Source organism: Triticum urartu, chromosome 5A (genome assembly GCF_056163025.1).
Source record: "Triticum urartu cultivar PI428250 chromosome 5A, HENAU_Tu73, whole genome shotgun sequence".
Classification (NCBI taxonomy): Eukaryota; Viridiplantae; Streptophyta; class Magnoliopsida; order Poales; family Poaceae; genus Triticum; species Triticum urartu.
Genome location: NC_141877.1, coordinates 601,448,754 through 601,465,656, shown reverse-complemented (window position 1 = coordinate 601,465,656; position 16,903 = coordinate 601,448,754). Strand labels below are relative to the sequence as shown.

At 44.5% G+C, this 16,903-nt stretch overlaps 1 pseudogene across 1 annotated transcript; it reads right to left on the bottom strand.

The window, feature by feature from the left end:
* Positions 1-12,512: 12,512 nt before the first annotated feature.
* LOC147973234 (tryptophan synthase alpha chain-like) lies at positions 12,513-15,502 on the bottom strand (annotated as a pseudogene). The gene is made up of 8 exons (XR_015603624.1): positions 15,142-15,502; positions 14,780-15,101; positions 14,635-14,701; positions 14,502-14,511; positions 13,996-14,073; positions 13,827-13,904; positions 13,664-13,723; positions 12,513-13,562 (listed from the first exon to the last, which is right to left on the bottom strand). The product of XR_015603624.1 is annotated as a tryptophan synthase alpha chain-like (transcript).
* Between the last annotated feature and the right edge of the window lie 1,401 nt (positions 15,503-16,903).

The window sequence follows — 16,903 nt, the reverse complement described above, 5'->3', positions numbered from 1 at the left end:
TGGGATATCCTTTAGACTCCTGGTCCTGGCATATGCTTCTAGCCTATTTAATCCTTTCGTTGGAGAATTTGCTATGTACCATTAGAAATGAAAACCTCACAAGACATGAAGAAGAACATTTACCATATGTATTGAGAACTCATCGTGCTACTGTTTGTTATACTCTAGATCATCTCAAAGTTATTAGCCCTAGGTTATCCACTCATATAATTCATATGACACCCGATGCTAAGATTGTTGTTGATCATCAACTTCGCTTAAATCATAAAATTAAGGGTGTGGTAAGAAATGAGGCATCAAAACTTCTAAAGCCGGTATCATTAAGAAGGGAGGTTTAACTATGATTCCTAATGAACACAATTAACCTATTCCACAAAGAACTGTGTCAGGATATAGGATGTGCATTGTTCATAGAATATGAAATAAAACTACTAGAAAGGATCATTACTCTTTGTCTTTTATTGACCAAACATTAGAAATATTATCAAAGCATTCACACTTCTTTATCAGGATGGTTATTTTGTTTTTTCTCAAATACATGTGTTTCATGAAGACCTATAGGAAACAAATTTTACACGTCCTTCCGAAACTTATAATTATAGACGTATGCCTTTTGGTTTATGCAATGCACTTGCTACATTCTAAAGATGTATGAGTGATATCTTTGTTATCTTTTCACAAAAAAATTGTTGAGATATGTATTTATGACTTTTTCATCTATGGAACTTGTTTCAATAATTATTTTTGGGATGATCCACGTCTACATAAAAAGGAGTAGACAATACTATTGAGTATTGTATATCTGAGAAAGTGTCACTCTACTATTTTTGGAGGGCAACACGATGGAGATATTACAATCCGGCTTGTATTGCCCTACTCTAACTAAAGATGCCCGCAATTTTATTACGTTTGTATGAATACCTAAGAGTAGTACATATACCAGGCCTCGAGACATGCCTGTGAATTATTATTTTGTTACAAAACCTTCCAATTTCTAGTGTTTGATTCCATGGGACCTTTTCCAACTTCATATTGTAACACATATTTTGGTTGTTGTTCATTATGTCACAAAATGGGCAGAAGTTATTCCAACAAAAAGTGATGATCATACTGAAGGAAATATGCCCTAGAGGTAATAATAAAGTTATTATTTATTTCCTTATATCATGATAAATTTTTATTATTCATGCTAGAATTGTATTAACCGGAAACATAATACATCTGTGAATACATAGACAAACAGAGTGTCACTAGTATGCCTCTACTTGACTAGCTCGTTGATCAAAGATGGTTATGTTTCCTAACCATAGACATGAGTTGTCATTTGATTAACGGGATCACATCATTAGGATAATGATGTCATTGACTTGACCCATTCTGTTAGCACAGCACTTGATCGTTTAGTTTGTTGCTATTGCTTTCTTCATGACTTATACATGTTCCTATGACTATGAGATTATGCAACTCCCGTTTATCGGAGGAACACTTTGTGTGCTACCAAACGTCACAACGTAACTGGGTGATTATAAAGGTACTCTATAGGTGTCTCCGAAGGTACTTGTTGGGTTGGCGTATTTCGAGATTAGGATTTGTCACTCCGATTGTCGGAGAGGTATCTCTGGGCCCACTCAGTAATGCACATCACTATAAGCCTTGCAAGCATTGCAACTAATGAGTTAGTTGCGGAATGATGTATTACGGAACGAGTAAAGAGACTTGCCGGTAACGAGATTGAACTAGGTATTGAGATGCCGACGATCGAATCTCGGGCAAGTAACATACCGATGACAAAGGGAACAACGTATGTTGTTATGCGGTCTGACCGATAAAGATCTTCGTAGAATATGTGGGAGCCAATATGAGCATCCAGGTTCCGCTATTGGTTATTGACCGGAGACGTGTCTCGGTCATGTCTACATTGTTCTCGAACCCGTAGGGTCCGCACGCTTAAGGTTTCGATGACAGTTATATTATGAGTTTATGAGTTTTGATGTACCGAAGGAGTTCGGAGTCCCGGATGAGATCGGGGACATGACGAGGAGTTTCGAAATGGTCGAGACGTAAAGATCGATATATTGGACGACTATATTCAGACATCGGAAAGGTTCCGAGTGATTCGGGTATTTTTCGGAGTACCGGAGAGTTACGGGAATTCGCTGGGGAGTATATGGGCCTTATTGGGCCATACGGCAATAGAGGAGAGAGGCCAAAAGGAAGGAGGCGCGCCCCCCTTATGGTCCGAATTGGACAAGGGGTGCAGCCCACTTTTCCTTGTTCCTCTCCCCCTCTTTCCTTCTCTCTTACTCCAACAAGGGAAGGAGGAGTCCTACTCCCGATGGGAGTAGGACTCCCCCTTGGCGCGCCCTCCTCCTAGGCCGGCCGCCTCCCTCCCTTGCTCCTTTATATACGGGGGCAGGGGGACCCCATATACACAACAATTGATCATTGATATCTTACCCGTGTGCGGGGCCCCCCTCCACGGTAATCCTTGATAATATTGTAGCGGTGCTTAGGCGAAGCCCTGCGACGGTAGAACATCAAGATCGTCACCACGCCGTCGTGCTGACGGAACTCTTCCCTGACATTCTGCTGGATCGGAGTCCGGGGATCGTCATCAAGCTGAACGTGTGCTAGAACTCGGAGGTGCCCTAGTTTCGGTGCTTGATCGGTCGGGCGTGAAGACGTACGACTACATCAACCGCGTTGTGCTAACACTTCCGCTTACGGTCTACGAGGGTACGTAGACAACACTCTCCCCTCTCGTTGCTATGCATCACCATGATCTTGCGTGTGCGTAGGAATTTTTTGAAATTACTACGTTCCCCAACAGTGGCATCCGAGCCAGGTTTTATGCGTTGATGTTATATGCACGAGTAGAACACAAGTGAGTTGTGGGCGATATAAGTCATACTGCTTACCAGCATGTCATACTTTGGTTCGATGGTATTGTTGGATGAAGCGGCCCGGACCGACATTACGCGTACGCTTACGCGAGACTGGTTCTACCGACGTGCTTTGCACATAGGTGGCTGTCGGGTGTCAGTTTCTCCAACTTTAGTTGAACCGAGTGTGGCTACGCCCGGTCCTTGCGAAGGTTAAAACAACACCAACTTGACAAACTATCGTTGTGGTTTTGATGCGTAGGTAAGAAGGGTTCTTGCTAAGCGCGTAGCAGCCACGTAAAACTTGCAACAACAAAGTAGAGGACGTCTAACTTGTTTTTGCAGGGCATGTTGTGATGTGATATGGTCAAGACATAATGCTAAATTTTATTGTATGAGATGATCATCTTTTGTAACCGAGTTATCGGCAACTGGCAGGAGCCATATGGTTTTCGCTTTATTGTATGCAATGCAATTGCGCTGTAATGCTTTACTTTATCACTAAGCGGTAGCGATAGTCGTGGAAGCATAAGATTGGCGAGACGACAACGATGCTACGTTGGTGATCAAGATGTCGCGCCGGTGACGATGGTGATCATGAAGGTGCTTCGGAGATGGAGATCACAGGCACAAGATGATGATGGCCATATCATATCACTTATATTGATTGCATGTGATGTTTATCTTTTATGCATCTTATCTTGCTTTGATTGATGGTAGCATTATAAGATGATCTCTCACTAAATTTCAAGAAAAAGTGTTCTCCCTGAGTATGCACCGTTGCCAAAGTTTGTCGTGCCCAAACACCACGTGATGATTGGGTGTGATAAGCTCTACGTCCATCTACAACGGGTGCAAGCCAGTTTTTGCACACGCAGAATACTCAGGTTAAACTTGACGAGCCTAGCATATGCAAATATGGCCTCGGAACACTGAGACCGAAAGGTCGAGCGTGAATCATATAGTAGATATTGTTGGGTTTCATAGTAATTTCAAAAAATTTCCTACGCACATGCAAGATCATGGTGATGCATAGCAACGAGAGGGGGAGTATGATCTACATACCTAGTAGATCGACAACGGAAGCGTTTGGTTGATGTAGTCGTACGTCTTCACGGCCCGACCGATCAAGCACCGAAACTACGGCACCTCCGAGTTTTAGCACACGTTCAGCTCGATGACGATCCCCGGACTCCGATTCAGCAAAGTGTCGGGGAAGAGTTCCGTCAGCACGACGGCGTGGTGACGATCTTGATGAACTACTGCAGCAGGGCTTCGCCTAAACTCCGCTACAATATTATCGAGGACTATGGTGGAAGGGGGCACTGCACACGGCTAAGAATATGATCACGTGGATCAACTTGTGTGTCTTTAGGGTGCCCCTGCCTCCGTATATAAAGGACTAAGGGAGGGGGGTGCGGCCGGCCATGGAGAGGCGCGCCAGGAGAGTCCTACTCCATCTGGGAGTAGGATTCCCCCCCCCCAATCCTAGTTGGAATAGGATTCGCGGAGGGGGGAAAGGAGAGAGAGGGGCCGGCCCCCTCTCCTTGTCCTATTTGGACCAAGGGAGGGGAGGGGCGCACGGCCCATGTTGGGCTGCCTCTTCTCTTTTCCACTAAGGCCCACTATGGCCCATATATCTCCCGGGGGGTTCCGATAACCTCCCGGTACTCCGGTAAAATCCCGATTTCACTCGGAACACTTCCGATATCCAAACATAGGCTTCCAATATATCAATCTTTATGTCTCGACCATTTCGAGACTCCTCGTCATGTCCGTGATCACATCCGGGACTCCAAACAAACTTCGGTACATCAAAATGCATAAACTCACAATATAACTGTCATCGTAACCTTAAGCGTGCAGACCCTACGGGTTCGAGAACAATGTAGACATGACCGAGAAATGTCTCCGGTCAATAACCAATAGCGGAACCTGGATGCTCATATTGGCTCCTACATATTCTATGAAGATCTTTATCGGTCAGACTGCATAACAACATACGTTGTTCCCTTTGTCATCGGTATGTTACCTGCCCGAGATTCGATCGTCGGTACTCCAAATACCTAGTTCAATCTTGTTACCGGCAAGTCTCTTTACTCGTTCTGTAATACATCATCCCGCAACTAACTCACTAGTTGCAATGCTTGCAAGGCTTAAGTGATGTGCATTACCGAGAGGGCCCAGAGATACCTCTCCGATAATCGGAGTGACAAATCCTAATCTTGAAATACGCCAACCCAACATGTACTTTTGGAGACACCTGTAGAGCTCCTTTATAATCACCCAGTTACGTTGTGACGTTTGGTAGCACACAAAGTGTTCCTCCGGCAAACGGGAGTTGCATAATCTCATAGTCATAGGAACATGTATAAGTCATGAAGAAAGCAATAGCAACAAACTAAACGATCAAGTGCTAAGCTAACGGAATGGGTCAAGTCAATCAGATCATTCATCTAATGATGTGATCCCATTAATCAAATAACAACTCTTTGTCTATGGTTAGGAAACATAACCATCTTTGATTAATGAGCTAGTCAAGTAGAGGCATACTAGTGACACTCTGTTTGTCTATGTATTCACACATGTATTATGTTTCCGGTTAATACAATTCTAGCAGGAATAATAAACATTTATCATGATATAAGGAAATAAATAATAACTTTATTATTGCCTCTAGGGCATATTTCCTTCAGTCTCCCACTTGCACTAGAGTCAATAATCTAGTTCACATCGCCATGTGATTTAACAGCAATAGTTCACATCACCATGTGATTAACACCCATGGTTCACATCGATATGTGATCAACACCCAAAGGGTTTACTAGAGTCAGTAATCTAGTTCACATCGCTATGTGATTAACACCCAAGAGTACTAAGGTGTGATCATGTTTTGCGTGTGAGATAATTTTAGTCAACGGGTCTGTCACATTCAGATCCGTAAGTATTTTGCGAATTTCTATGTCAACAATGCTCTGCACGGAGCTACTCTAGCTTATTGCTCCCACTTTCAATATGTATCTAGATCGAGACTTAGAGTCATCCAGATCTGTGTCAAAACTTGCATCAACGTAACCTTTTACGACGAACCTTTTTGTCACCTCCATAATTGAGAAATATTTCCTTATTCCACTAAGGATAATTTTGACCGCTGTCCAGTGATCTACTCTTAGATCACTATTGTACTCCCTTGCTTAACACAGTGTAGGGTATACAATAGATCTGGTACACAGCATGGCATACTTTATAGAACCTATGGCTGAGGCATAGGGAATGACTTTCATTCTATTTCTATCTTCTGCCATGGTCGGGCTTTGAGTCTTACTCAATTTCACACCTTGCAACACAGGCAAGAACTCTTTCTTTGACTGTTCCATTTTGAACTACTTCAAAATCTTGTCAAGGTATGTACTCATTGAAAAACTTATCAAGCGTCTTGATCTATCTCTATAGATCTTGATGCTCAATATGTAAGCAGCTTTACCGAGGTCTTTCTTTCAAAAATTCCTTTCAAACACTCCTTTATGCTTTGCAGAATAATTCTACATTATTTCCGATCAACAATATGTCATTCACATATACTTATCAGAAATGTTGTAGGGCTCCCACTCACTTTATTGTAAATACAGGCTTCATCGCAAGTCTGTATAAAACTATATGCTTTGATCAACTTATCAAAGCGTATATTCCAACTCCGAGATGCTTGCACCAGTCCATAGATAGATCGCTAGAGCTTGCATACTTTGTTAGCACCTTTAGGATTGACAAAACCTTCTGGTTGTATCATATACAACTCTTCTTTAATGAATCTATTAAGGAATGCAGTTTTGTTTATCCATTTGCCAGATTTCATAAAATGCGGCAATTGCTAACATGATTCGAACAGAGTTAAGCATAGATACGAGTGAGAAAATCTCATCGTAGTCAACACCTTGAACTTGTCGAAAACCTTTTGCGACAATTCTAGCTTTGTAGATAGTAACACTACTACCAGCGTCCGTCTTCCTCTTGAAGATCCATTTATTTTCTATGGCTTGCCGATCATCGGGCAAATCCATCAAAGTCCATACTTTGTTCTCATGCATGGATCATATCTCAGATTTCATGGCCTCAAACCATTTCGCGGAATCTGGGCTCATCATCGCTTCCTCATAGTTCGCAAGTTCGTCATGGTCTAGTAACATGACTTCCAGAACAGGATTACCATACCACTCTGGTGCGGATCTCACTCTGGTTTACCTACGAGATTTGGTAGTAACTTGATCTGAAGTTACATGATCATCATCATTAGCTTCCTCACTAATTGGTGTAGTAGTCACAGGAACAGATTTCTGTGATGAACTACTTTCCAATAAGGGAGCAGGTACAGTTACCTCATCAAGTTCTACTTTCCTCCCACTCACTTCTTTCGAGAGAAACTCCTTCTCTAGAAAAACTCCGAATTTAGCAACAAAAGTCTTGCCTTCGGATTTGTGATAGAAGGTGTACCCAACAGTCTCCTTTGGGTATCCTATGAAGACATATTTCTCCGATTTGGGTTTGAGCTTATCAGGATGAAACTTTTTCATATAAGCATCACAATCCCAAACTTTAAGAAACGACAATTTTGGTTTCTTGCCAAACCACAGTTCAGATTGTGTCGTCTCAACGGACTTAGATGGTGCCCTTTCAAACGTGAATGCAGCTGTCTTTAATGCATAACCCCAAAATGATAGTGGTAGATCGAAAAGAGACATCATAGATCGCACCATATCTAATAAAGTACGGTTATAATGTTCGGACACACCATTATGCTGTGGTGTTCCAGGTGGCGTGAGTAGTAAAACTATTTCACATTGTTTTAACTGAAGGCCAAACTCGTAACTCAAATATTTTACCTCTGCGATCATATTGTAGAAACTTTTATTTTCTTGTTACGATGATTCTCCACTTCACTCTGAAATTCTTTGAACTTTTCAAATATTTCAGACTTGTGTTTCATTAAGTAGATATACCCATATCTGCTCAAATCATCTGTGAAGGTCAGAAAATAATGATACCCGCCGCGAGCCTTAACACTCATCGGATCTCATACATCAGTATGTATTATTTCCAATAAGTCAGTTGCTCGCTCCATAGTTCCGGAGAACGGTGTTTTAGTCATCTTGCCCATGAGGCATGGTTCACAAGCATCAACTGATTCATAATCAAGTGATTCCAAAAACCCATTAGCATGAAGTTTCTTCATGCGCTTTACACCAATATGACCTAAATGGCAGTGCCACAAATAAGTTGCACTATCATTATTAACTTTGCATCTTTTGGTTTCAATATTATGATTATGTGTATCACTACGATCGAGATCCAACGAACTATTTTCATTGGGTGTGTAACCATATAAGGTTTTATTCATGTAAACAGAATAACAATTTATTCTCTTACTTAAATGAATAACCATATTACAATAAACATGATCAAATCATATTCACGCTCAACGCAAAAACCAAATAACACTTATTTAGGTTCAACACTAATCCCGAAAGTATAGGGGAGTGTGCGATGATGATCATATCAATCTTGGAACTACTTCCAACACACATTGTCACTTCACCCTTAACTAGTCTCTGATTATTCTGCAACTCCTGTTTCGAGTTACTACTCTTAGCAACTGAACTAGTATCAAATACTGAGGGGTTGCTATAAACACTAGTAAAGTACACATCAATAACATGTATATCAAATATACTTATGTTCACTTTGCCATCCTTCTTATCTGCCAATCACTTGGGGTAGTTCCGCTTCCAGTGACCAGTCCCTTTGCAGCAGAAACACTTAGTCTCAGGCTTAGGACCAGACTTGGGCTTCTTCACTTGAGCAGCAACTTGCTTGCTGTTCTTCTTGAAGTTCCCCTTCTTCCCTCTGCCCTTTTCTTGAAACTAGTGGTCTTGTCTACCATCAACACTTGATGTTTTTGTCGATTTCTACCTTCGTCAATTTCCGCATTACGAAGAGCTTGGGAATCGTTTCCGTTATCCCTTGCATATCATAGTTCATCACGAAGTTCTATTAACTTGATAATGGTGACTAGAGAATTCTGTCAATCACTATCTTATCTGGAAGATTAACTCCCACTTGATTCAAGCGATTGTAGTACTCAGACAATCTGAGCACATGCTCACTAGTTGAGCGATTCTCCTCCATCTTTTAGCTATAGAACTTGTTGGAGACTTCATATCTCTCAACTCGGATATTTGCTTGAAATATTAACTTCAACTCCTGGAACATCTCATATGCTCCATGATGTTCAAAACGTCTTTGAAGTCCCGATTCTAAGCCATTAAGCATGGTGCACTAAACTATCAAGTAGTCATCATATTGAGCTAGCCAAACGTTCATAACGTCTGCATCTGCTCCTGCAATAGGTCCGTCACCTAGCGGTGCATCAAGGACATAATTCTTCTGTGCAGCAATGAGGATAAACCTCAGATCACGGATCTAATCCGCATCATTGCTACTAACATCTTTCAACACAATTTTCTCTAGGAACATATCAAAATAAACACAGGGAAGCAACGACGCGAGCTATTGATCTACAACATAATTTGCAAAATACTACCAGGACTAAGTTCATGATAAATTTAAGTTCAATTAATCATATTACTTAGGAACTCCCACTTAGATAGACATCCCTCTAATCCTCTAAGTGATTACGTGATCCAAATCAACTAAACCATGTCCGATCATCACGTGAGATGGAGTAGTTTCATTGGTGAACATCACTATGTTGATCATATCTACTATATGATTCACGCTCGACCTTTCGGTCTCCGTGTTCCGAGGCCATATATGTATATGCTTGGCTCGTCAAGTATAACCTGAGTATTCCGCGTGTGCAACTGTTTTGCACCCGTTGTATTTGAACGTAGAGCCTATCACACCCGATCATCACGTGGTGTCTCAGCACGAAGAACTTTCGCAACGGTGCATACTCAGGGAGAACACTTCTTGATAATTAGTGAGAGATCATCTTATAATGCTACCGTCAAACTAAGCAAAAATAAGATGTATAAAAGATAAACATCATATGCAATCAAAATATGTGACATGATATGGCTATCATCATCTTGCTTCTTTGATCTCCATCTCCAAAGTACTGTCATGATCTATATCGTCACCGGCATGACACCATGATCTCCATCATCTTGATCTATATCAATGTGTCATCACGTGGTCGTCTCGCCAACAATTGCTCTTGCAACTATTGCTATCGCATAGCGATAAAGTAAAGCAATTATTGGACGCTTGCATCTTATGCAATAGAGAGACAACCATAAGGATTTTGCCAGTTATTGATAACTTCGACAAAACATGATCATCTCATAGAACAACTTATATCTCATCACGTCTTGACCATATCACATCACAACATGCCCTGCAAAAACAAGTTAGACGTCCTCTACATTGTTGTTGCAAGTTTTACGTGGCTGCTACGGGCTTAGCAAGAACCGTTCTTACCTACGCATCAAAAACCACAACGATAGTTTGTCAAGTTGGTGCTATTTTAACCTTCGCAAGGACCGGGCGTAGCCACACTCGATTCAACTAAAGTTGGAGAAACTGTCACCCGCAAGCCACCTATGTGCAAAGCACGTCGGGAGAACCGGTCTCGCGTAAGCGTACGCGTAATGTCCGTCCGGGCCGCTTCGTCCAACAATACCGCCGAACCAAAGTATGACATGCTGGTAAGCAGTATGACTTATATTGCCCACAACTCACTTGTGTTCTACTCGTGCATATAACATCAACATATAAAACCTAGACTCGGATGCCACTGTTGAGTTTCGTAGTAATTTCAAAAAATTTCCTACACACACGCAAGATCATGGTGATGCATAGCAACGAGAGGGGGAGTATGATCTGCATACCTAGTAGATCGACAACGGAAGCGTTTGGTTGATGTAGTCGTACGTCTTCACGGCCCGACCGATCAAGCACCGAAACTACGGCACCTCCGAGTTTTAGCACACGTTCAGCTCGATGACGATCCCCGGACTCCGATTCAGCAAAGTGTCAGGGAAGAGTTCCGTCAGCACGACGGCGTGGTGACGATCTTGATGAACTACTGCAGCAGGGCTTCGCCTAAACTCCGCTACAATATTATCGAGGACTATGGTGGAAGGGGGCACTGCACACGGCTAAGAATATGATCACGTGGATCAACTTGTGTGTCTTTCTAGGGTGCCCCTGCCTCCGTATATAACGGACTAAGGGAGGGGGGTGCGGCCGGCCATGGAGAGGCGCGCCAGGAGAGTCCTACTCCCTCTGGGAGTAGGATTCCCCCCCCCCAATCCTAGTTGGAATAGGATTCGCGGAGGGGGGAAAGGAGAGAGAGGGGCCGGCCCCCTCTCCTTGTCCTATTCGGACCAACGGAGGGAGGGGCGCACGGCCCATGTTGGGCTGCCTCTTCTCTTTTCCACTAAGGCCCACTATGGCCCATATATCTCCCGGGGGTTCCGGTAACCTCCCGGTACTCCGGTAAAATCCCGATTTCACTCGGAACACTTCCGATATCCAAACATAGGCTTCCAATATATCAATCTTTATGTCTCGACCATTTCGAGACTCCTCGTCATGTCCGTGATCACATCCGGGACTCCAAACAAACTTCGGTACATCAAAATGCATAAACTCACAATATAACTGTCATCGTAACCTTAAGCGTGCGGACCCTACAGGTTCGAGAACAATGTAGACATGACCGAGAAATGTCTCCGGTCAATAACCAATAGCGGAACCTGGATGCTCATATTGGCTCCTATATATTCTACGAAGATCTTTATCGGTCAGACCGCATAACAACATACGTTGTTCCCTTTGTCATCGGTATGTTACTTGCCCGAGATTCGATCGTCGGTATTCCAAATACCTAGTTCAATCTCGTTACCGGCAAGTCTCTTTACTCGTTCTGTAATACATCATCCCGCAACTAACTCATTAGTTGCAATGCTTGCAAGGCTTAAGTGATGTGCATTACCGAGAGGGCCCAGAGATACCTCTCCGACAATCGGAGTGACAAATCCTAATCTCGAAATACGCCAACCCAACATGTACCTTTGGAGACACCTGTAGAGCTCCTTTATAATCACCCAGTTACGTTGTGACGTTTGGTAGCACACAAAGTGTTCCTCCGGCAAACGGGAGTTGCATAATCTCATAGTCATAGGAACATGTATAAGTCATGAAGAAAGCAATAGCAACAAACTAAACGATCAAGTGCTAAGCTAACGGAATGGGTCAAGTCAACCAGATCATTCATCTAATGATGTGATCCCATTAATCAAATAACAACTCTTTGTCTATGGTTAGGAAACATAACCATCTTTGATTAATGAGCTAGTCAAGTAGAGGCATACTAGTGACACTCTGTTTGTCTATGTATTCACACATGTATTATGTTTCCGGTTAATACAATTCTAGCATGAATAATAAACATTTATCATGATATAAGGAAATAAATAATAACTTTATTATTGCCTCTAGGGCATATTTCCTTCAGTTGCTCCCTTTCAGTAGCCAAACCCGCCTTCTGGGAATAGCTTGGAGGATGATTTGATAATTTCCCAAGGCATGAGGGGCTTGATTGATCGGGCACACCACTGTGAGCAATCCTACTCCTCTTTAAATTACAAATATGATATGGACGTAAGACCCGAAGCGTGTGTGCTTTCTACCACATTAATACATGATTACTACGAGCACATGAAACAATATATTACAATCAATTCGTAAGGGCTCATAAACAAACCCTTTGCAACTCCAACAAAGCAAATGATTGAGTGGCTTTGGTTGCACTTCTAGAGTAGCTTCCCCCGAAAAAAAACAGAGCAAATTAGTGTTAGGCAACGTTATTACTTCTAACCTTTCATACTTGACCACAAACCTAAAACCATTTACTGCCTTTATTTTCACATATCATGGCATTGTAGGGAATGAACTATGCTTCCACATTACATATTGTTGGGGATATAACCCCGCGATGTGACCCGCCTAGGTGGGGCTGGGTTACACTATTGGTGACTCAATAGTAAGGGCTTAAGTGGTCCTATGAAGATGAGATATGAAGACTGGAGGTGGCTTACAGGGCGGGCCTATTAAAGGCCCAAGACCCAGAGGGGGTGCTGTAACCCGGAGATGTGAGCCGCCACATGGCGACTTGCCTAGCAACGCAAGGTGGCTTATAACCCGAGTTGGTCACGTCGTGTGATCCGATTAGGACTCCTGTAAGCCAAGGGCCTCGACCTGTGTATATCAAGGTGAGACCCTGCGGTGGGTTAACTCAAGTTACAATCGATCGATAGCTAGGTCAAGCGATTCCGCTCCTTGTAATCGATACCCAATCAATACAACATAAAGCAGGAAGGCTTTTACCTCGTGAGTGAGGGGCCGAACCTGGGTAAACTCGTGTCTCTCGTTCCATTCAACCCCTTCGAGCTAACCTACGTTGCGATGGCTTCACACCTAAATCCTTTTGCAAGGGCATCTGCCGTGACAAAACCACGACACATATTATTGTAGCGCATCCTTCAGGCTCCTGGCGAAGTCTTCTAGGCTCTTCAACCCTTCTCTCGGAGAAGCCGCTTCACCCAGTTGTTTCACCATTGCACTACCAACGATCACCCCATATGCACCCCACTAAGCAATCTGCACCCATTTACAAAATTCAATTAGTTGTTGAACTCCACAAAAAGAAATATTAGTAATTTGTGGATAGTATTCCTCTAGAAAAACGGGTTTAATCTTACCTGTCTAACATGATCAGGTGTTGATATACCAAAGCCAACAACCACTGCTTTGTCAGTGACCTGCAGACAATAGGGAAAACCATTTGAGCATATATACAGACATGCATGAGTATATGCAGGACGATAATTTTGAAGGATGAATTTTATTATTATTTGTTCGAACATGCTTAATCTCCTTAAGAAGGTCTCTGACACGTGGGTTCACTGTTGCTCGTGGACCTGTAACTCCATTGACACTTTCCTGATAGTGAGATTAAAGAATTAAGATGAGAAAGCTAAACTTGCAGGGAACAATTAACTAGGACTAATTTATGCCGCCATCTGGCACTTACAAGGTAAACAAAGCCTTCTGAGGCATTAGTGATTTTTTTCATCCTCTCTGCTGGTGTGGCTGGTGTTGTAAGTAGCACCTGAAAACATTAATTCAAATAGAAAATTATTAATGGCTGGCACTACAAATCCTGCTCTGTTTTGTTTCAGATACTGTACATTGCTGAAGAGGGAGAACACAAACAAGCTCTAGGTTATTTTCTATGGGTGTGGCTAGAAATCAATTAGCTGAAAATTTTCGTTTGAGGTCAATCGATTCTTGAACTGTTGGATGAGAAATCAATGGCCCATGATCTTCTTCATCCTCTCGACTCATCTCCTTCCCTGAGCCGCCAGCCACCACCGGCCTAACCGTCGGCCCCCGCGCCGCCTCGCCGCTCCGCGCTCCCCGGAACCACTCCCCACCGCCAGTCCTCCACCGCCCCGGCCATCCCTCTAGGGCCCCCGTGCTGAACCATTTCTCCGGCGAATCCCCACACCACTGCTCCCCACCATCACCATCCACCACCGCCTCCACCCTGAACCCTAAGATACTGGGGTGATGACGGCGAGCCCCTTCCTTCTTTCCGGCGAGGCTTTCCTTTCTCCTTCCTTCTCCTTCTTCAAAAAATCAACTAAGGCCGAATTCGAATCAGCTAAACTGATTTTTGATGGCTTCATTTCTGAATGGACATGTCTCGGTATAAGGAAGATCGGACACTATAAGACCTGGTGGAACAGATATAAATAAGCGGGACAGCTCCGGCAAATTAATTAGCGGTGACATTAGTGAGCTGCTTTAATTACCTTGCACACCGGCCTGTTTGACAGCGGCGGTGAAGTTGGCCGCGCCCCGCCGCACGATTGGGCGCAGGTACGAGACGAGCACCACCGGGCAGGACAGGCCCGGCGTTACCTCCTTCAGCATCGACAGCACGGCGTCGATCGTCGTGCAGGACGCCAGCGCCCGTGCTGCGGGGGCCTGGATGACCGGCCCGTCGACGTAGGAGTTCGAGAAGGGCACACCGAGCTCGATGACGTCGGCGCCACAGGCGTCTAGGAGCCTGAGCGCTTCCGCCGTGGTCGCCAGGTCGGGATCACCGGCGGTGATGTACGTGGTGAACGCCGTCTGCAGGCATGCATTCACGCAAGAATCGATGGAGTACTACCTTGCCCCGCTCCTTGATCTTGGACAGTGTTTGCCCCACGGACAGGCTCCGCCTGTTGGCGACGGGCACGAATACCGCTGGGACACGCGGCGGCGCTCTGAGCACCGCCACCGCCGGGTCGAACGAGACCGGCGCCGGCGCCGCGGCAGCGACCGTCCTGACCACAAGCCTCCCCGGCGCGACCACCGCCAGAGCAGAGGAAGCGCGCCGCCCCGGGTAGATCAGCGCATGAGCCATGGACGACGGGGACGCGGACGCGGACGCCTTTAGCGCGAAATCCATGTCGCTTGCTACACACTTTTTTTTGCGGGAAGCTTGCTGGAGTACAAAGACTTGGACTCTGGAAGACTGGAACTATGGATGTGCGTCTGTGTGTGTGGATAGGATGTTGGTCTGTGCGCGTTTATATAGTTGAAGCTCGGTCCAGTTCAGTTGAGGGGGAGGACGAAGTGGGGTGGAGACCTGGGACCGGCGGATAGAGCTCCATTGAATTCCTCTCTTTTGGCGGGGAATCTCGGTCCAAACTCTGCCGTGTGGAGAACGTGCGTGATCGCTCCGTTCGTGTTGCCACGGCACTGTACTTATCGGTTAACGGTCGTGAACCACCGCGGCTCACATGTCTACTATACAAGTATTTTTTAAAACACAATACAGACACAAGCGTTCATATACACACGCATATACTTATTCCTATGAATGCACACGCGCATACCTTACCCCTGTTCGGAGCTGGGCCGGTCAAAGACCAGGGAACGTCGTGGCCTCTACAGCTACTACTGTGGTCCAAAGTCCAAACTCCAATCGGATGGAGATGCACCAATCAGGGCGTCCTACGTGGTTGAAATGACAAATGGACATGCCTATTTTCTTTTCTTTTTTTGCTGAGATGATCATGATCTTACTACAACTACAAAGCACCTCAAATACAATTTAAAAATAAATACTTTGAGGTCTCTAAACAATCGAACGGCCACTTCTGCCCTTACGACGAGCTGCAGACACGCCGCAGCCGCTCCTTCCACACCGGAGCATGCCCGATCTTGTCGATGACAGCCGAGGAAGTCTTCGTGCAAGTTCGCTAAGGACCGGTGCCTTGAAGAGGTGGTCATCGTTGTTGAATCCTTGAATCGGTCCGAATAATGTGACACCAAATCTCGTCGTCACATACACATAGCGAGAAACCCTCTGGGAGTAGGATTCCCCCCCCCCCACCAATCCTAGTTGGAATAGGATTCGCGGAGGGGGGAAAGGAGAGAGAGGGGCCGGCCCCCTCTCCTTGTCCTATTCGGACCAAGGGAGGGGAGGGGCGCGCGGCCCATGTTGGGCTGCCTCTTCTCTTTTCCACTAAGGCCCACTATGGCCCATATATCTCCCGGCGGTTCCGGTAACCTCCCGGTACTCCGGTAAAATCCCGATTTCACTCGAAACACTTCCGATATCCAAACATAGGCTTCCAATATATCAATCTTTATGTCTCGACCATTTCGAGACTCCTCGTCATGTCCGTGATCACATCCGGGACTCCGAACAAACTTCGGTACACCAAAATGCATAAACTCACAATATAACTGTCATCGTAACCTTAAGCGTGCGGACCCTACGGGTTCGAGAACAATGTAGACATGACCGAGACATGTCTCCGGTCAATAACCAATAGCGCAACCTGGATGCTCATATTGGCTCCTACATATTCTACGAAGATCTTTATCGGTCAGACCGCATAACAACATACGTTGTTCCCTTTGTCATCGGTATGTTACTT